Source organism: Cavia porcellus, unplaced genomic scaffold (assembly GCF_034190915.1).
Source record: "Cavia porcellus strain 051 isolate PalLab524CR breed Dunkin Hartley unplaced genomic scaffold, mCavPor4.1 scaffold_6, whole genome shotgun sequence".
Classification (NCBI taxonomy): Eukaryota; Metazoa; Chordata; class Mammalia; order Rodentia; family Caviidae; genus Cavia; species Cavia porcellus.
This window is the reverse complement of record NW_026947489.1, coordinates 75,142,389-75,164,238: the sequence shown is the minus strand read 5'-3', so window position 1 is coordinate 75,164,238 and position 21,850 is coordinate 75,142,389. Positions and strand designations below refer to the sequence as shown.

At 37.7% G+C, this 21,850-nt stretch overlaps 1 pseudogene; it reads left to right on the top strand.

Annotated features, from left to right (window-relative positions):
- LOC100733787 (olfactory receptor 3A2-like) overlaps positions 1-10,187 on the top strand; it is a 43,401-nt pseudogene extending 33,214 nt beyond the window's left edge.
- Positions 10,188-21,850: the final 11,663 nt, after the last annotated feature.

Genomic DNA, 21,850 nt, shown 5'->3' with positions numbered 1-21,850 from the left:
TATTTCCACAGGATCTGTAGTGATTTCACCCTTTTCATTCCTTATTGCACGAATTTCAGTTTTTTCTTTCCTTTTTTATATAAGGTTGGTTAAGGACCTATCAATTTTATTTATTCTTTCAAAGAACAAGTCTTTGATTCATTAATTCTTTGTATTGTTTTCTTAGTCTCTATTGCATTAATTTCTGCTCTGAGCTTTATAATTTCCTTCCTCCTTCAGCATTTGGACTTGACTTGCTCTTCTTTTTCTAGGTGTTTGAAGCATAGAAGCAGGTTTTTATTAGTGTTCATTCTGTTTTTCTTTTCTTTTTTTCTATTTAAGAGGAAAAAGAGAAAAACACAAAACAAAACAAAGCAGTGTAAGGGTACACGTAATACAGAACTACAAAAAAAAAAAAAACATAACAGTAAGGAATCACCTGTTAATAGATTACATATTATCATCTTGAAAATAGTTCCTCAAATCACAGTATCAAAGAATACAAGGTGGACATTCAAACAGGGAGACTGCAAACAGCTGTGTTCAATGATCCAAAAACATTGATATAGTCAGCTATTTAACACCCCTAAACACACTTGCTGTTATATCCGTTAGAGCTCTTTTTCTTTTTTTTTCCCTCTCTTTTTTACAACAAAATTTACACATTTCAGATTTTATTACTCCTTAGTGCTTATTACTTTTTGGGGGGGGAGAGAATACAGTCAAATATGGCAAAACAGAGCTGTCAGTCAAAACCAAGGATAGACATAGCACATGGTGTAGAACAGAGTACAAGGTTATCAACAATGGTATCAACGTTGTCTCTTGTTTCCTTAAAAAGAATTGTCTATCTCATTAGATATTATAAAGTTGGACAAAACAGTAGAGAACAAGACCAATAAAACTTAGGCATTGTAAACATTACAGGACTTCCAAAGAAGACAATAGTCAAACCAGAATGGGCATCTTAGTGAATCTTATTGCCTTCAAAGTAGTTGCCTAGATCCTCAAATTTGATACTATCATACAGAATGGAACAGAGTCTAATCAGTCAAAACAAGGTCGTGGGAGTATTACGGGACTTCAAAACAAGTTAATTGAAGCTAGAGTATATGAAGTTTTATCCAAATAAGGAAAAAGACAGACACTATGGTAACTACTATTAAGTCGGGTTATATGGTGGTGAAGTACTAGGTTGCTGAAACAGTCATTCTGTTTTTCTAATGTGGGAATTCACTGCAATAAATTTCCCTCTGAGGGCTACTTTTATTGCATCCTACATGTTCTGGGAAGTTGTATTTGTTTTTGGTTTACTTGTAGATATTGTTTAATTTCTTCTTTAATTTCTTTTGTGACCCAATGGTTATTTAAGAGGGTGTTATATAATTTCCATGTGTTTATGGAGTTTTTGCAATTTCTTTTGTCATTAATTTCCAGGTTTACAACAGTATGATCAGACAATATACATAGGATAATTTCAATTTTTTTGGATTTATTTAAACATCTTCTATGACCTAATATATGGCCTGTTTTAGTGAATGTCCTGTATGAAGCTGAGAACAATGTATATTCTTTTTTTGTTAGGTGGAACACTTTTTACACATCTATTAAGTCCATTTGTTCACAAGTTTGATTCAGCTCTTTTCTTCTCTGATTTTCTGCCTCATTGATTTGTTTTTTTATGTCAATGAAGTGTTAAGGTCTCCCACTATAATTGTAATATTGATTTGTTGACTTTTAATTTCTACTAATATTTGTTTTATATAGCTGGGTGCATCCATATTTGGTGCATATATATTAAAATTATTAACTCTGCCTCTTGAGGTTTTCTCCTAACCAGTATATAGTGACCTTCTTTATTTCTTTTGAACATTCTTAGTTTGAAGTTCACATTGTCTGCAAAGAAAATATCTACACCTGCTTTTTTGGGGGCAGTTCCTGTTGCATGAAGTGTTGTTTTCCTTCCTTTGACTTTCAGTCTATGAATTTGCTATTGGATTAAAAGGGTTTCTTATATACAGCATATGGTTGAATGTTGTTTCTTGATCTATTCTGCCAGTCTGTTTCTTTTAATTGGTGAATTGAAGCCATTACATTAAGAGTCAGGGTTAGGATTTTTCAGTGGAGTTTTTAAACTTTTGGATTTCTGTTGGGATCTGTTTCATTCATTTTATTTCTTGTCTTTGTTGAGAATTCATGGTTTCTATTATTTCCCTAAGCTTCTCTATTTTTAAAATTTTTGTCTGCTTTAATGTCTTTCATTTTGATTGTCATTTTTTGTACTTTAGGCATTTTTTTTTACTTCTGCTGCTATCATTTCAGAGTTTCAGGTTGGCTTCCAATTCCTCCATCTTTTTGTGTTCTGGACTTCCCCTGGGTGGGCTGGGTGTCCAGTTTGCATTTTGATTTCTCATCTTGTCATTTTGTATTTTCTATTATTTTATTTTGTTTTCTGTGGATTTTATTTTGTTTCTTTTGGATTTTTATGCTAGATAGCTTTATCCATGATGTCAAGAGTTTTTGGGGAGATGCCTGTTCCCCAGGATGTCTAGTAGATATAGATGGTTCTTGGTTTCTATGTCTATCCCTAGAACTCACCTTCCCAATATATTAAGAATATGGAGTTGCTATCTACTTGACTCAAGGTCTATTTCTTTGGTGATGGGCTATGGCACTGTTTAGAAGTCCTTACTGTTGCAGTGTTCTCATACAGGGGAGAGAAACTGACCATACCAAGTACAACACCTTGATCTAAGTAGTAAAGTTAGCCATAAGAATAGATTCAAGCACAGCTGTCTAATGACAAACTATGGTCACTGTTATCCTCAATATCTTTAATGAAGGGCAAGTGCTACAGTTTTATAATGCAATCCCACTTATACCATGAACTCATATGCAGCATTTCCCCCTTACTTGAGTGACTTTATCCTGTTATGTGTGGGGGGATGTTAGGAGGGATAGTGCATAGGATGAAGGGGTAGATGAGGTTAAATATAGTAGGATCAGGGCTAGAAGGCAAAGGATGATGACCCAAATCTTGGGTATTTTTAGGACAGAAAAGGGAAGGATTGGAAGAGTAGACATAAAGTATTGAAATGAACTAGACAGAGAAGAATCAATGTTTACTCACATGAAAGTTTCAAAATCAAACAAGATGGTTGATGAAAGAGAGGTAGTATATGAATAGAATGAAATAAAAAGAAAGTTCAGAGATCTAAATCAAGAATGAGAGAGAAAAGAAGGTATAAAAGGAAAAGAAAGGCAAAAAGCATTAATACTGAGTGCTATAATTGATACACTATGCTATAATTGATACTTTGTAAATATCCTCATCCTGTGCAAGAGGAGGGCAAGGAGATTTTGTGAATGCTTTACCCTCCCTGGGTGTGGGGGTAACCTGTGTACAATGTAGGGCAGTAAATGAAGCTTATTCTCCTCCTTTTTAAAAAATTCTGGCTGATGCCTTGAAGTGTTGTCCCAGTGCCATGCCACCCTGCCTTGGAGCCAGCTGATTGTGGACTGAAACCTTTAAAAACTATAAGCCAAATAAACATTTCCTCCCCTAATTTTGGGTGTAAGGTGTTTTGTCCCAGTAATGAGAGAATAATAAAGAAACAAGACCCTAGGAAACAAAATAACCACACATGGAAAAAAAAAACATACAAAAAAAAAAAAAAAAGAAAATAATCAGGACACAACAGAATGGAGAAAAAAATAGAACATGGAAAAACAAAAAACAAAACCAAAACACTAACCCGGATGACACCAAGAGAAAAATCCATCAGACAGCAAAAAGTGAAAGCAGTGAGTTTGCTCTAGTGTCCACAGTCCTGAGATAGGTTCAGTCTGACCCAGAATGTATACTCTAGCCAAGGCTTCAGGTGGATTTGTGCTGGGTTTGGGCCTGAGCTTTGTTTCTATATATGGAGGGTGGGATTAGTTTTCTGTAACTTGAGTTCTCAGCCACTTAAAAAAGAAAAATAAAAGATAAATTAAAGGGGCCAGAGATATAGCTCAGCAGCATAAGTGCTTGCTTGGCAAGGCAGGGTCCTGAGTTCAATTCCTGGTATCCAAAAACAAACAAACAAACAAAAAGAGTGTACAAAGGAAAGGAAGAAAGGAGCACATGGTTTGGAGGTTGAGAAGCTCTGGAAGCTTATCTTGGAAAGATATTGGGACTGCAGCTCAGTGAAAGGAAAGACTGCTAACTGTGGTGAGCACCATTAGCAACTCCTTCAGGTTGGTAAGGTTAGTTTATCAACTAGGAGGCATTAGCTGTGATTCAGTTCCCTACAGAGTCCTATTCCCACTTCCAAATTCTATCAATCTGATGAACATCTGAGTTCATATCACGGGAACCAGCAAGACAAGTTCCTCCAAGAGAACCAATGACTCCAAACAATGACACTGCTTAGAACAAACACGACTTCTCTACCTCTACTGGCCCCTTTTCATGTGGCAAAAGTTCTCATGTGGGCTGTCCATGCTCATCACCATGCTGGTTCAGTTGAGCTGGTGTTTAACTGGACCACCAGTTACCGATCAGTAGATGTATTCACTTTTGCATTGTTTGAGATTCTTGTGGGATGTTCAGGCCGAGATTTCTTTTTTTTTTTTTAAATTTATTTATTTTTAATTTTCTTTAAGGAGAAAAAGAAAAAAAACAGAGAAAGGGTACAAGTTATACAGATTTACAGAAAAAAATAAACAGTAGGAAATCACTAGTTAATGGATTTCATTTTGTCATCTTACAAATAATTGTTCAAGTTACAAAATTAAAGCTTATAAAGTGGACATTCCAACAGTGAGACTGCAGACAGTTCTGTTCAATGATTCAACAAAACTCAGTAATATCATTATCTATCTTATACACTTAAATATACATGCAGTTATATCGTTTAGAGCACTTTCTTTTCCTCTCTTTTGTACAATGACAATTACACATTTTGGGTTTTGTTGCTCTCACAGTTCTTATTACTTTTTTGGAAGAGAGTAGAACCAAATGTGACATAACAGAACAGTCAGTCAAATCAAAAGGGTGGACATAATAGATAATGTAAAAGCATAATACTAGGTAATCAACAATGGTTACCATAATGCCTCCTGCTATCACTAATAGAATTGCCTATATCATTAGTTATAATAAAATTGAAAAAAAACAGTAAAGAACAAAACCAACAAAACCAAAACATTGGAGACATTATAGGTCTTCAAAAGTAGATAATAGTCAACCAGAATGGGCGTCATAATGAATCCCACTATCTTCACAGCTGTTGCCTAAACTTTTGAACCTGGTACTATCAAGCAAAGCAGAATAGAGGAACATCAGTCAAAACAAGATGGTGAGAGCAATACAGGGCTTTAAATCAAGATAATGGAAAGTCAAAGTGGGTTACTATAATATATCCTGCTATTTTAAAATTTATTTTTCCCTTAATTAAAAGGATAAAAAAAGTAAATAATAAAATGGAGATTGAGATAAAAGAGGGCATAACAGCAAATCAGTGAAGGTCAAAACATAACCATTTAAGCAAAATAGTTTTTCACCACAAGATTATACTGACATAAAGTAGTTACCATATTGTGTCTTTCCTTGAAATCTTTGAGTATAACTTCATATACCATAGCATCAAATATATCAAAACAATGTAAAACCATTTAAGAGAATGACAGTATTACAGGGTATTTAGAATCAACAAACAGAAAATGAACAATAGTTTCTGTATAATCTCCTTGTCTATAAAAGGTTTTGCTTATACTATCATATATAATAAAATCCAATAAGATACCACCTGTTTAGACCAATGGAGACAGAAAAACAAAAGCTTGATGAGACTTCAAAACAAGATGATACTAAATCAGCATTACCTCTCAAGATGTCATTTTCTCCAAAATAGCTGTTCCTATCATCCAATTTTCTCTGCCTCATTTCTGTTGAGCTCTTTTTCTGTCATTAGTTGTCAGTTTGTCTTCTTCATTTTGTTTTCTGCTCCATTCACTGTGGCCTCTCTGCCGCTACTTCTGGATTCTTCATATTTTTCTTTTTTAGAATATCTTGCAGTATTCTCTGTAGAGTTGAATTGGTGGTTGCATATTCCCCTACTTCCTCTTTATCCTGGAAGCACCTTGTTTTTCCATCAATTTCCAGAGATAGTTGTGCAGGACATATCAATCTTGGCTGGAGATTATTATCTTTCAAAGCTTGAATTATTTCCCCCCACACTCTTCGTGATTTGATGGTTTGTGCCGAGAAGTCTACTGTAATTCTGATGGGTGTTCCCTTGTAAGTGATCTGTTTCTTGTCTCTGATGGCTTTTAGTTCTGTTCTTGTATTGAATTTCTGGAATTTTTATTATTATATGCCTGGGTATTGCTCTGTTTGGGTTATAGGTGGCTGGGATCCTGTATGCTTCATACAACTGAGTATCTTTACCTTTTGCTAAATTAGGAAAATTCTCCTGGATTATTTCTGTGAGTAGCTTTTGTAGTTCATTTGTTTGTGTCCCCACTTCTTCTTTTATGTTCTTAATTCTTAAGTTATAGACCCTCTTATTATCTTCTAGTCTTTGTATTATTGCTGTTTGTTTCTTTGTTATTTTTAAGAAGTTTTTCATTTCATGCTCCCATATTACAAATCTGCCCTCCAGTTCAGATAATCTGTCCTTAGTTTCTTTCAAGCTGTTATGCCAGTTTTCGATAGACTTTTTAGTTTCCTGGCAATCTCTTTGAACCTGCTTCACGTATTCTATGCTTTCTCTATTTTCTCTATTAAACAATTCTCCCCTCTTTTTCTGTTCTTCCATTCCACCATCTGTTTTTTCTTGGGTGGTGCTTAGCATTTCTCTAACTATTCTGCTTATGTCTAGCTTCAGGTCATTAATAACTTCATTCCTGAACTTGTCTATGAGGCTCTTGAGATAGCACTTTATGTCTATTGGTGCTGTGTCTGCTGTTGCCTCTTTCTCAGGATTGGGGGCCGAGGACCCTTTCTTGTTGCTGCCTCTTCCCATATTCTTTGTTCCTTATATATGCAAGCATATATAGGAGGCCCACCTTCCTTCCCTGTGAGTCACAGTCTGATTGAATTGCCCTGGCTAGGCGTTCCCACCCACTGCAGCACACCAGGAAGTTGCAGACCAGGCAGCCTATGCGGGGCCCGCCCCTCCAGGTCACCTTGAGGAGCTGGGACCTGGGCTGTGCTAGCCTACTGGGTCTCAGCCAGCAGTGTCACATGGGCTAGGCACTGCTTACCAATCCCACTTGAGAGGGGGGATTAGTGACTGAAGTCACTGCACCGCCTTGTTCCCGCAAGTCTGCTCAGTCCCAGAATGTCCTCTGTTGGAGTCTCCTAGACTGTGGAAGAGTCCCAGTTTTCCCTCACTCACTGGAGGTGGATGCACGGCTCCCCGCCCATCCCGCTCTCAACTCCGTTCACCGATTCCTGTTCTCTGAGCTTCCGCGCATCTCTCTCCCTGCCGAGCCAATGCACATGCAGCCACGGCAGGGGGAAACCCAAATTGTGGCTTCCAATGGTACGGGCTCCAGCTTCCATGCTGAGGCTTTATCTGTTCCTGTTATAGCACCAGGATTGCATTCCCAGTTGGTTTCTCTCAGCCCAGTTCATTCTTGGGTCACCAAGGCATATCTCTTCTTGCTTATGATTCCTTACTCAACACCATTCCTGAATTCCATGCTGCGTCTTTCAGAGAGCCTCCGTAGCTGCTGCTATCTGTCCACCATGTTCTCCTGGAAGTCCTCACGCAGAGATTTCTAACACAGATGTATAGTCAACAGCTAAGTGCCTGGAATGGAAATAAAAATTGAGGACTAAGTCATTGCTTTCGGATTGCTATGGCAGTAGAGAAGAAAGTAATCTGCCCAGCCTGAGACTCACAGGCTGTGCCTTCTTGTCTTTCTAGACTGTAAGGCTTTGCAAATTCACTTATACATAAGTGCTTAAATAGATTTACGTAAAAGACTGGATTTTGCCATATCTGTGAAAGTGATACTTAGAAATGTTTTGAAAAAGTCCAATTCATTTGGAATTACTAGAAGTCATTGTGTGTTGGCAGAAGCCCTTGTTTACTTGGCTCTTGTTCCCCCTGGAAGATGTTCTAAGCCTCCAAGGAGTAGTACAGGGGAGGGAAAATATTCCCAGTATGAAAGTGATGTCAGTGAAGTTGTCTCATTGTATAACAGTGTTTATAAACTCTCTCCTCTCTGGGGAGTCAGCAGGCCAGGATGACTCTCTCCTCCTTGTCCAAGAAGTTCCTGTTTCCTTAGCTCAGTAAGTACTAACTCAGACCCCTTTGCTGCATGTTCACAACTTGTTTTCCATAGGAAAGAAGTTGACTGCTGGGCCCTGGAATGTTTTTTCCCTGCCCCTGTCAAGAAAGCTCTTGTTGACTGGGATAGTGGTAGGTGAAGGGAGAGAAAAGACAATCAGTGAAAGCCAAGACTTTGAACCCCAATATCTAGGAGGATTTCAAAGTTGTTAGCAAAATAATTCAGTCAGGGGGAGAGTGAAAGGAAGGAGGGCAGTACAGCTTTGTAGACACTGGGCTTACATAATGGTAAGAACATGTCTATGCGGAGAAGGCAAAAATATTTTGATAGTGGTTGGTCTGTGTCAACATGAAAACATGGTTCATCAGGAAGTGTCTTCTTCTGCTTATGGATTGAACCCTTGGGCCTCCAACTTGACACTTTTCCTCTGTGAGTTAAACTCCATGTAATTTGAGTATCTACCCTTAGCTGGAGGTTAGAGTGGATCACTGGGTATGTTGAGTGACTTGTTTGTGACTTGGAGAGCATCACTAATTGATCTTCTGTGGGGGTGCCTGTGGCCCTGTAACAGATTTATTTGGTCCCTAGTTCTGTGATAGAGTATAGATTAGATGGTGCATATTTAGAGTCAGGAGATTGAACAGCAAAAGCTCAGGGGTGGTATGAAAGTATTTGGAAAATTTGCATCTGTTCTTACCATGTAAAGACTATTTTCCTTATCATCATTTGCTAAATGACACAGGACAAGAACTATATTTACATGACATGGGCTTTCAAGGATGTATTATAAATAATCAATAGAGGACGTAAAGTGTAAAACAAGATGTGAATAGGTTATATGCAAGTATCATGGACTTGAGGCTGGGAGATCTTGGTATCTGAGGAGTCCTAGAGCCAATCCCCTAAAAATAACAAGACATACCTGTTTGAAGACACATCAACATGAGAGTTGTGGGGACACAGTTATGGCCATGATATGCATACATTTGTAGTTCCCTTCATGGAATTTTGTCTATAAAAAAATCATCTTTCCTTTTAATTTTCAAGAAGCTCATTTGCTCCCAGTTTGTTTCCAAATTTTTTTCCCAAACTAAAGAATTTTATATAATTGTTCTATCTCTGAGTCCAATGTATCAATTTTATATATCAATTATTAAATTGATATCAATTTATATCAATTGTTCTATCTCAGCATCACAGTTCCTACCATGTTGAGGCAATTCCTGTGCAAGGAGAGGAGCATCCCCTATAGAGCCTGCCTGTCACAGCTCTTCTTCTTCCACCTGCTAGCTGGGGCAGACTGCTAACTGTCATGTTCTATGACTGTTACCCGGCCAACTACCAGCCCCTCACCTACAGCACCCACATGAGCTGGGGGATTCAGAAAGCCTGGGTGGGCATGTCACATGTCTTTTCCTTTAGCAAGCACTGACCTGAACTGTTGCCTTGTCTACCCTGAAATTCTGTGGCCACAATGTAGTTAATCACTTCTACTGTGATCTCCCTCAGCTCTTCCAGCTCTCCTGCTCCAGCATCCAACTGAATGAACAACTTCTCTTTGTAGCAGCAGCTTTTATGGGTGTGGCTCCATTCGTTCTCATCACTGTGTCCTATTCCGTGTAGTAGCTGCAGTTCTGAGAATCTGCTCTGCTGAGGGTAGAAAGAACGCCTTCTCCACATGCAGCTCCCACCTCACCGTCATGAGCATCTTCTATGGGACAGGCTTCTTTAGCTATATGAGGCTGGGCTCAGTGGAGGCTTCAGAGAAGGACAAGGGCATTGGCATCCTCAATACTGTCATCAGCCCTCTGTTGAACCCACTCATCTATAGCCTGAGGAACCCTGATGTGAAGGGTGCCCGGTGGAGAATGATCACAAGGAGGTGGCCTTTAAGTGTGACTCTTTTCTCATGCACTCAATGAATGTCAAGACTCCTATAACTGTCTCTAGCAATTATTGTAATTAATGCAAATGGAATGGTGTGTCAGCAGTGGGTTCAGAGCCTGACAGGATGGGAAGTACGATAAATAGATTGATATTACTCCTTTCTTCATTTTTATTAAATACCATGCACTGTTATAGGTAACTGTACTCTGTTAGCTCAGTTCTAATAACCTTATGAGGTACATACAGGTTTACCTATATAGATTAGGAAACCAAACATCGAAGAAATTGAGTAGCTTCTCCTAAGTCACCAACTACTGGGTGTATCAGACAAAGCTTCTAAATGTCTGATCTGGAATTTCAACCCAATGGAAAGCTTGATCTGAAATTATTGCATCTCAAGGATAAAATATCATTTCAAGTAAGAAGAGTATATGAAGGTGAAAGATGGCCACTGAAAAGTTAATAGAGACTATTAATTGGATGGAAAATTCCTTAAATAAGTGAAAAAATGCATTGAGAAGTTTTTGTCTGTTTAATGAATTTGATTTGTCCCAAAGTAGTTCATACAAGTCAATGGAATTATTGGACATCAGTTTCTTAAATGAGTCAATAAAAAGAAAACAGATTGAAAACCCCAGGTCTCAAAAAATAGGCACTTTTATAAAAACCATAAAGACGAGGGAGAATATTTGTGTACATGACTACCAACAACATAAAATAAAAATAATCAAATTAATTTCAGAAAAGTATTTGGCTCATATGGAATAAAAGCCCCTCATTGAGTGAAGCACTTTGTTGTCTCTGTCTTAAACATAACCAGCTTTCTTCCTTCTCATCTCTATAAGAAGATAATTCATTTATTTGATTTATAGCTTCAAACAGCTGGTTGCACAATGCAATGAAGTGCATACTTATTAAAAAAAGAGAAAATACAGAAAAATTTAAATAAAATTTCTCATATGCTCACCATTCTGAAATATTCATTATTTTCATGTATAATTTAGTGTGTAACTGTTAAATTTTTGGTTAATAGTTTATAGTTACAAAAAGTAGAATTGATTTATACATAGACTGACATTCAAAAAAGATTAAAGAAGTTGACATTTCTAATTACCAGTTATCTCTATCTTTGCTAATATACTAGGCTAAATACTAGAATTTAGCAATTAATTATTTTGAAAATAATTAGTAGTAGTTAACTATACTTTACAGTGTGATGCTACAAAAATATTATATAAATATTATATAACTACAACTATATTTCTAAGATGTTTGCCTTATTTTCTTATATACCTGGAAGTTCTTTTAGCTTATTAGTCAGGAAATGGAGATGGAACCATGCATTAGAGGATGGGTGGACACCTGCCAAATAGACTGAAGAGGAGGTAATCTAAGCAGTGCCCTCTAAGTGCGATGGTGGTTAGGAGACTGGTGCAGGGGGAGATTCAGGGAAGGGGAAATCCAGACAGGAAGATGTCATCAGCATTTTGGAGAAGTTATTCAAGATTGAGAGACAGAGCAGGGTAAGGCAGGAAATGGAGAAACCATGATAAGAGAGACTGGATATTTTTGCGTTCTGTTTACAGATAACAGAAATTATGTGTTTATATGATTGTAGGCAAACACCAGTGAACAGGAAAATGATAACAATGCTCACGAACAAGGATATTCTTGAAAGAGCTATAAAGAGATATACAAAGAGAATATCAGTAGAATAGGAAAATTATTTAAATAAACAAAAATGATGGTAATAACAGATGTTTGATACTTGGTCTGTGTAGTGATATATTCAATGAAGAATGTATTGGGGGTGATACAGTAGAATATAATAAAATACGTGACTCCTGATAATTGGTCCCTCTTATTTCCTTTTTAAATAAATCATTATGTTTAAAACTGATTCATTAGATGCAAATAATGTCTAGTCACTAAAGATGGCCCAATTGAGTTTACCCAGGTTATTATAAAGCCTCGTATATTCAGAGGCAGAGCTTTTGGTGGTGACTGCTGATGGAGGACTGTGCTTATCAGGGGATTGATCTGCAGATGCATTCAGAGCTGAGTGTGCTGCAGAGTGAGGTCAGACAGAAAGAGGTGGGTCATCAGGGGTATGACCTGGAAGGGTGCATCTCCATTCTTGTTTCCTCTCACCTTGCTCTGTTTCCTAGTTGACATGATATGAACAGCGTCTTCCACTCAGGCTTTTTCACCTGCTTCTTGTTCCTTGGAGCTGGGGGACCATTTAAAGACTGAAACTTCTGAAACTGAGCCAAAATAAATCTCTCCCCTTTTATGTTGTGGATTCATATATTGTGCCTTAATAGTGAAGAGAATGACTAAGGCAATCATCAAAGAATTCAATCTGTTACACACAAATATCGCTTATTATAATATAATCACTGTCATTAGAAAAATCTTTTAGCACTATTGTTAGAGGTCATAAACTTCTCTCATGGATGCTAACATAAACCTTGTAAAATACTATGGAGATACACATCAACAAATACCACTAAATACAGTAATAATAATTCCTATCTGGCAAAGCATGCTTCCCAGTTCACAAATACACTTTTATATCTAGCATCTTATTTAATTTTTGAGATAGTTCTGTGTCTATCATTATCACTGTGTCTATCATTATTATTTATTTTACAAATTAAAAATTTGAAGTGCAATAGGACACACTTGTTGCTTGATTAAGATCACAGAGTGTCAGAACAAATGGTTGACATCTTGACCTCTGGAAGATGTCCTCAAGGTCTACTAAAATATTTTAAATAATTCTGAATGAATTTGTGTAAAGTCATTAAAACTGTTTATAGTACATTTTACTAGAAAATATTTTTAAAATAAGGCGTGAAGATGGGCTGGAGCAGCAGAAGTGACTGATTTTCCCCAACTACACTACAAGTATCACACCAAATAAACTAGAGGCACTTCTTTCCTGTGGGATGGTGCATGGATAAGGAATTCATGGATAGAGAGGTATAAAGATTTCCTGAAAGCCAAAGAGACAATATGGTCACTAAGAAATTTCCTCCAGTTATCCACATCCCATTCTTGTTATGCTTTGAATGTTAAATGTTCTTCAAAGGTCCCTGTGTCAAAGGCCCAGGTGCCCAGGTTGGAAGACAGTGGAACTTTTGTTCAGTGAACCTAACCTTGCAAAGTCCACTGGTAAATAACCCTGAAGGCTGTGGCTCTCTGGTGTCTTTCTTTTCCTCTTTTCTTTCTGCCGACGTGAGGTAAGTAGTTTTGCTTTGCCATGTTCTCCCTGCCATTGACATCAGACCCTATAGGAAACCAAAAGCAATGAGACCACTTGACCGTGAACTGAAACTGTGTGCAAATCTTTTCTTAAGCATATAACCCTGAGTATATTATCCAATAAAATGGTCTTCAAGCAAGCTGTATCCAGTCATTTTCCAACTCCGGCCAACTATTGTGTGCTGCTGAACTCATTGGTTTCCGTCACCTTGTCCCTTTGGAGACAGTTGCCTCCTACTCAGGACTGAACTGTTCTGTCAAGGCTCCATTAATAGCCTCTGAGCCTGTGCTCTTCTCCAGCTCAGTGCTCTTTACACCTCCTGCTGGTTCCTCCTAGCAGTGTCTGCTGTGTCACCCCATCCTCCAAAGCCAGTATTTACTTGCTTTTTCATACTTTTTTCTTCTTATTTTATTTTCTTCTTTCTTTCTTTCTCTCTCTCTCTCCCTTTCTTTCTTTCTTCTTTCTTTTCTTTCTTTCTTTCTTTCTTTCTTTCTTTCTTTCTTCTTTCTTTCTTCTTTCTTTCTTTCTTTCTTTCTTTCTTTCTTTCTTTCTTTCTTTCTTCTTTCCTTTCTTTTCTGGTGGTGCAGTGCATTGAACTTAGGGCCTTGTGCCAGCCCCCACTAACTTTTTCTTTTCACCACTATTTCCAATCTAAACTTTGTCATGTGTGAGGGTGCCCTCCTTTTCTCCTTCCGATTCAATTTTCAATTTTTCATCTCTTAACTATAGCCTCAATTAGGAGATTCATTCATCATTTTGCTTGAATTTGCTGATCTTAAGTGACTCTGAAAGATCTTGTCTCTCATAGCAAGTAACTATCATAATATTTGCTGTCACTCTTGAAGCTCTTCTGTTCTCTCCAGTTATATCATAGGATCCATAGGGAGAAATCTATGCTGCCTATAATGTGTCTTCCAGACACACCTGCCATAGTGCTGAGTAGATATTGGATATTCAGTCTTGTTAATTAATAGATTTAAGAAACAATGACTTTTGCATAAACTTTCATATCATTTTTCTTCAAAAATAAAATAATTTGCCAAAGCAAATACCAAAGAGTTATCTCTTTCTTGCGAAAAATTAAAGTAAGCACAAATTGACAACAGCTAGCACAGAACCCTAAAGTGAAAAATCTTACAATTTTCCAAGACCGGGAGCCCATGTAATCATTATATACAGCAAACATGTCCTAATACAAATTTTTTAAGAAATTAATTAGAGAGCCGCACCTAGCCATCTGCGTGCAGAGGAGGAGCTGGGCGGATCCGGAGTGCCTGCAGAAGCCCCTTCCTTTGTCTGAAGGACTGAATATTTCTGCAAGCAGGGAGGGATCGCAGGTTCCTGAGGCACCTCAGCCTGTGGTGAGTGCCCAGCACAGGCTGCCCAAATCTCAGACTGTTCCGGACCCCCCAGGCTTCTGGGTGCAGTGAAGTGGAGCAGTGGGTTAGAGGCCACTACAGCTGCCTCCCCATCCCTCCCGGCTACACTTGGAGCTCTGCTGAGCTCCTGACGGATGGGCAGGCCTACACTAACCCCCGAGCCCAGCTGCGCCTAGCCATCTGCCTGCAGAGGAGGAGCTGGGCGGATCTGGAGTGCCTGCAGAAGTCCTTTCCTTTGTCTGGAGGACTGTGAATATCTCTGCAAGCAGGGAGGGATCACAGGCTCCTGAGGCACTGCGGCCTGTGGTGAGCACCCTAACCCAGCTGCAATTGAAGAGCTGTGGATCTTCCAAGGGGCAGGTGGGCGCACAGTGTTCCTGAGGCCCAGCTTGTCTGGAACTGCGGAGTTCTGAGCAGGCAGAGGAGGGCCACTGGTTCTGTAGGCCCAATGGCTTGGGATAGCGCAGTGTCAGAGTCTCAGTAGCTCCAAACATAGAAGGGGATTTTCAACAGATCCGGAGGAAGCTTTCAAATAACACTTGAAACACAGAAATATAGAAAATGACAAAACGAAAGACCAAATTACAACCTCAAACCTCCAGCCCATCTCAGGAAACCCTAGGAGCGATGTATATAGAAGAAAATATATCCCATCCACCTCATATATCAGACATAATAGCTACTGAAGTTGACAAGGAACTCCAGGAAGCTTTAAAGAAATTCAAACTCGAAATAATCTCCCAGATAAAAGAAGAAATGATAAAAGAAATGAAAGAGATTCTAAATATATCTAAAGAAAACACAGATAAAAAATTGGAGGAACTAAACAAAAAGATAGAATCCCTAGACAAGCAATATAAGAAACAAACAGAATACATAATGCAGATGCACAGAGATATACAGGAAATAAAAAACTCCACTGAAAGTTGTAAAAACCGCCTTAACGAAAGTGAAGATAGAATTTCAGACCTTGAAGACATGATTGCAGCTAGTGAACAGGAAAGGAAAGATCTTTTGAAAATAACACGGAATCAGGAAACAACAATTCAACAACTGCAAGACGATGCAAAGAAGAATAACATAAGAATGATAGGGATTAATGAAAGAGAGGGAGACAACATAAAGGATGTCAAGAGGATATTTAGAGAAGTAATAGCTTAAAATTTCCCAAGCATGAGATCAGAAACTGACATCAGGATCAGTGAAGCATATAGAACTCCAAACAGTCATAACTAAAATAAAACTACACCCAGACATATAATAATCACCATCCCAGAAATCCAACATAAGAATAGATTATTAAAAGCTGTCAGAGAGAAAAGACAGATCACTTATAAAGGAAAACCTATCAGAATCACAGCAGACTTCTCAGCACAAACGATAAAATCAAGAAGAGCATGGAGTGAAATATTCCAGATCGTAAAGCAAAATGATTTCCAACCAAGACTGATATATCCTGCAAAACTATCATTCAAAATAGATGGTGCAATACGATACTTCCAGGACAAAGAACAGCTGAAGAACTTCATGAACACCAAACCGATCCTGCAAAAAATATTGAAAGACAGTTTAGATACACAAAGGAAAAAACCACTAAGCAAAGCAAATAATTAAACAGAACACAAAGATAAAGATGCAACAGCAGAGAGATAACATTCCTACAATTAACCAGCATTTAACAGTAATAACCATTAATGTAAATGGTCTCAATGCACCAATCAAAAGAAACAGACTAGCAGAATGGATCAAGAAACAAAATCCAACCATATGCTATTTACAGGAAACCCATCTAACCCAGAAGGATACTCACAGATTGAAAGTCAAAGGATGGAAAACAATACTTCATGCAGCAGGAATCCAAAAAAAGGCAGGAGTAGCCATTCTGTTTGCAGACAACGTGAACTTTAAACCAACAATGACCATAAAGGACAAAGAAGGTCACTACATACTCGTAAGGGGAAAACTCCAAGAGGAAGAGATAACTATCTTAAATATATACGCACCAAACTCCAGAGCACCCAGTTATATAAAACAACTATTAACAGAAATGAAAACTCAAATTATCAGTAACACAATTGTAACAGGAGACCTTAATACACCATTGACACCAAGGGACAGATCAACCAGACAGGAAATGAGCAAAGAAATAACAGAACTGAATCACACCTGCGAACAAATGGATTTGATAGACATATACAGAATGATCCACCCAACAACACCAGAATACACATTCTTCTCAGCAGTACATGGATCATTCTCTAAAATAGACTATATATTAGCTCACAGAACATATTTAAACCAATGCAATAGAGTTGAAATCATCCCTTGCATGTTACCGGATCATAGCACTCTGAAATTAGAAATCAATGATAAAAGATACTGCAAAAATTCCGCAAACACATGGAAACTGAATAACACACTCTTGAGTAATCAGTGGGTCACAGAAGAAATTAAAGAAGAAATTAAACAGTACCTAAAAGAAAATGAAAATGCAGATACAACTTACCGGAATTTGTGGGATGCAATGAAAGCCGTCCTCAGAGGAAAAATTTATTGCACTGCGTTCCCACATCAGGAAAACAGAACAAATGCAAATAAATAAATTGATGCTACAACTCAAACAGCTAGAAAAAGAAGAGCAAGTCAAGCCCAAAGCCAAAAGAAGAGAGGAAATTATAAAAATCAGAGCAGAAATCAATGCAATAGAGACTAAGAAAACAATCCAAAGAATCAACGAATCAAAGAGTTGGTTCTTTGAAAGAATAAATAAAATTGATAAGCCCCTAGCTAACCTTATTTTAAAAAGGGAAGAAAAAGCTCAAATTCATGCAATAAGAAATGCAAAACGTGAAATCACTACAGACCCAATATAAATACAGAAGATCATCAACACCTATTTCAAAATCCTCTACTCTCAAAATTTTGATAACACAGAAGAAATAGACAGATACTTTAGAAACATATGAAGTACCAAAGCTAGATCAAGAGGATGTAAAACTGTTGAATAACCTAATCTCTGTTAATGAAATTGAAAATGTAATTAAGTCCTTACCTAAAAAGAAGAGCCCAGGCCCAGATGGATTCACTGCAGAATTCTACAAGAAATATAAAGAAGACCTAATGCCGACACTCCTCAAACTATTCAATGAAATTGAAAGGGAAGAAATCCTTCCTAAGTCATTCCTGGAAACAAATATTACTCTAGTACCAAAACCTGAGAAAGACCCAACTAAAAAAGAGAACTATAGACCGATCTCCCTAATGAACACAGATGCAAAAATCCTCAATAAAATATTGGCAAATAGGATGCAGCAAAACGTCAAGAAGATTATACACCATGACCAAGTGGGATTCATCCCAGGAATGCAAGGATGGTTCAACATATGTAAATCAATAAATGTAATCCACCATATCAATAAAGCCAAAAATAAGAATCATGTGATCATTTCTATAGATGCAGAAAAAGCCATCGATAAGGTCCAACATTTATTCATGATAAGAACCTCACAGAAAATTGGAATAGATGGTCTTTACCTCAATATAATAAAGGCCATTTATGACACACCAACAGCCAGCATCATACTAAATGGCCAAAAATTGAAAGCCTTTACTTTAAAATCAGGCACAAGACAAGGATGTCCTTTATCACCACTCCTATTTAATATAGTGCTGGAAGTACTAGCCAGAGCAATTAGGCAAGAAAGAGAAATAAAAGGGGTAAAAAAAGGAAAAGAAGAAGTTAAATTATATTGTTGCAGAAGACATGATACTCTACATAGAAGACCCCCTAAACTCCATTGAAAGACACTTAGATACAATAAATGAATTCAGTAATGTGGCTGGATGCTAAATCAATACTCAGAAATCAATAGCATTCCTATACACGAACAACAAAACCACAGAGAGGGAAATAAGAGAAACTACACTCTTCACATTAGCAAGCAACAAAATGAAATATTTAGGAATTACTCTTACTAAAGAAGTGAAAGACTTATACAGTGAAAATTATAATAAACTGAAAAAAGAAATTTAAGATGATCTCAGAAAATGGAAAGACATCCCTTGCTCATGGATAGGAAGAACAAACATTGTGAAAATGGCCATTCTCCCAAAACTGTTATACAGATTCAATGCAATCCCAATAGAAATACCATCAACATACCTTATAGATCTAGAGAAATCACTCCTAAATTTCATCTGGAACCAGAAGAGACCTAGAATAGCAAAGGCATTTCTAAGCAGCAAAGACAAAGCAGGAGGCATCACAATCCCTGACTTGAAGTTATACTACAAAGCAACTGTAATAAAATCAACATGGTACTGGAAACAAAACAGAGAAGAAGATCAATGGAATAGATTAGAAGATACAACCACAACTACAAACACACTCAACCGCCTTATCTTTGATAAAGGAGCCAAGCAGGTTCATTGGAAGAACGACAATGTCTTTAATAATGGTGCTTGAAAAACTGGCTCTCCATTTGCCGACAACTAAAGCTAGACCCATGTCTATCACCATGTACTAAATTAAAATCTAAATGGCTCAAAGATATGAATATTAAAACAGAAACACTAAATCTATTGGAGGACAAATTGGGTAGAAACCTTGAAGACAGTGGTAGGTATTTATAAATAAATGGACGCAGCTTGAGACCATACTCATAAGTGAAATAAATCAATCTCGCATGTGTGAATTCCAAATAGTTTCCCTAATGTAAGTAATGATTCAAATATATAAAAATATGTGGTAATCATGATTCCCCATTATGTGGCCTTCAAGCCTTATAAAGTTTTCACTTATTAATTGGAAAGTCTTTATTCCGGGCTTCTTGATATGGAAATATTTGAAGCTATAGTATATAAAGTTTTATTCAAATATTTCAAGGAAAAGGACAGACATAATGGTAACTACTATTATGTCGGGTTATTTGGTGGTGAAGCACTAGGTTGCTGAAACAGTCATGCTTTGTCCTGTATTGTTATATTGTTATGTCCTCTTTTATCTCAATCTCTCCCTTATTCATTAAAAAAGTTATTTAGTTATTTTTATGGTTTTTTTAATTAAGGGGAAAAATTTAAAAAAATTAGCAGGATATATAATAGTAACTTTTTTGATTTCCTATTAACTTGTTTTGAAGTCCTGTAATATTCCCACTTTCTTGTTTTGACTGATTAGACTCTGTTCCATTCTGTATGATAGTATCAAGTTTGAGGGTATAGGCAACTACTTTGAAGGCAATAAGATTCACTAAGATGCCCATTCTGGTTTGACTATTGTCTCCTTTGGAAGTCCTGTAATGTTTACAATGCTTAAGTTTTATTGGTCTTGTTCTGTACTGTTTTGTTCAACTTTATAGTGTCTAATGAGATAGACAATTCTTTTTATGGAAACAAGAGACATTGTTGATAACCACTGTTGATAAACTTGTACTCTGTTTTACATCATGTGCTATGTCTATCCTTGGTTATGACTGACAGCTTTGTTTTGCCATATTTGACTTTATTCTCTCCCAAAAAAGTAATAAGAACTAAGGAGTAATAAAACCCAAAATGTGTAAATTTTGTTGTAAAAAAGAGAGGGGAAAAAAAGAGCTCTAAAGGATACAACAGCAAGTGTGTTTAGGGGTGTTAAATAGCTGACCATATTAATGTTTTTGGTTGGATCACTGAACACAACTGTTTGCAGTCTCACTGTTTGAATGTCCACTTTGTATGCTTTGATACTGTGATTTGAGCAACTATCTCTAAGACGATAATATGTAATCTATTAACTGATGATTTCTTACTATTTTTTTGTAGTTCTGTATTACTTGTACCCTTACACCGCTTTGTTTTGTTTTGTGCTTTTCTCTTTTTCCTTTTAAATAAAATTTTAAAAAATTTTTAAAAAAGGAAATGTAATATTGCTTTTTGCAACGCGATAAAAAATTATCTTGGGATGGAAAGAATGAAATGTCATATGTTAGCTTCACGCTTTCTTGTGATTTACCTTGTTTAGGGCACTGTTCTGTGTGACTGCCCCTCTCTTAGCTCATTTAATCATTACAGATTGTAGTTTAGGAAACTGAGCTTGGAGAATCTTAGTCACTAGCCCTTAGTTCCACAGCTAGTGAATATTAGAGCTTATCTTTGAAGCCAGGTGCAAATTACATCTGAAAATATTTCCCCTCTTGTGTAATAAATCGTTTTGATGAGGATAGGTATTTTAAAGAGAATCAATGAGACAAGCAATGAAGAAAAGTAATAAAGGAAAATTAAAGTTATAAAAGTAATAATGGTGTGATGGGAAAATATATTTAAGTAAGTAATATTATGAATTGGGAATGATTTGTCCAAAGCAGCAGGTGTAAGCCTGAGGGAATCACTGGATATCATTTTATAAATAAATGAATACAAAGAATATAACTGGAACCATGTTGGAGCTTAGGACTCTGGGAAGCCAAGCCAGCATCTCCCCTCCCTGTAAGCGGAGGCAGGGTGGCAGCCTGCAGCCCTTCCAGGGGGAGAACTAGCAGTGTCTCCTGAGATCCACACCATGCTGGAACTTAGGACTCTGGGAAGCCAAGCAAGCACCTCCCCTCCCTGGTAAGTGGCGGTAGTTTAGCCCACTGCTGCAGCCCTTCCAGGGGGAGAACTAGCAGTGTCTCCTGAGATCCACACCATGTTGGAGCTTAGGACTCTGGGAAGCCAAGCCAGCATCTCCCCTCCCTGCAAGCGGAGGCAGGGTGGCAGCCTGCAGCCCTTCCAGGGGGAGAACTAGGAGTCTCTCCTGAGATCCACGCCATGCTGGAACTTAGGACTCTGGGAAGCCAAGCCAGCACCTCCCCTCCCTGGCAAGCGGCGGTAGTTTAGCCCACTGCAGCCCTTCCAGGGGGAGAACTAGCAGTGTCTCCTGAGATCCATGCCATGTTGGAGCTCAGGACTCTGGTATGCCAAGCCAGCTTCTCCCCTCCCTGTAAGCGGTGGCAGGGTGGCAGCCTGCAGCCCTTCCAGGGGGTGAACTAGCAGTGTCTCCTGAGATCCTCGCCCTGTTGGAGCTTAGGTCTCTGGG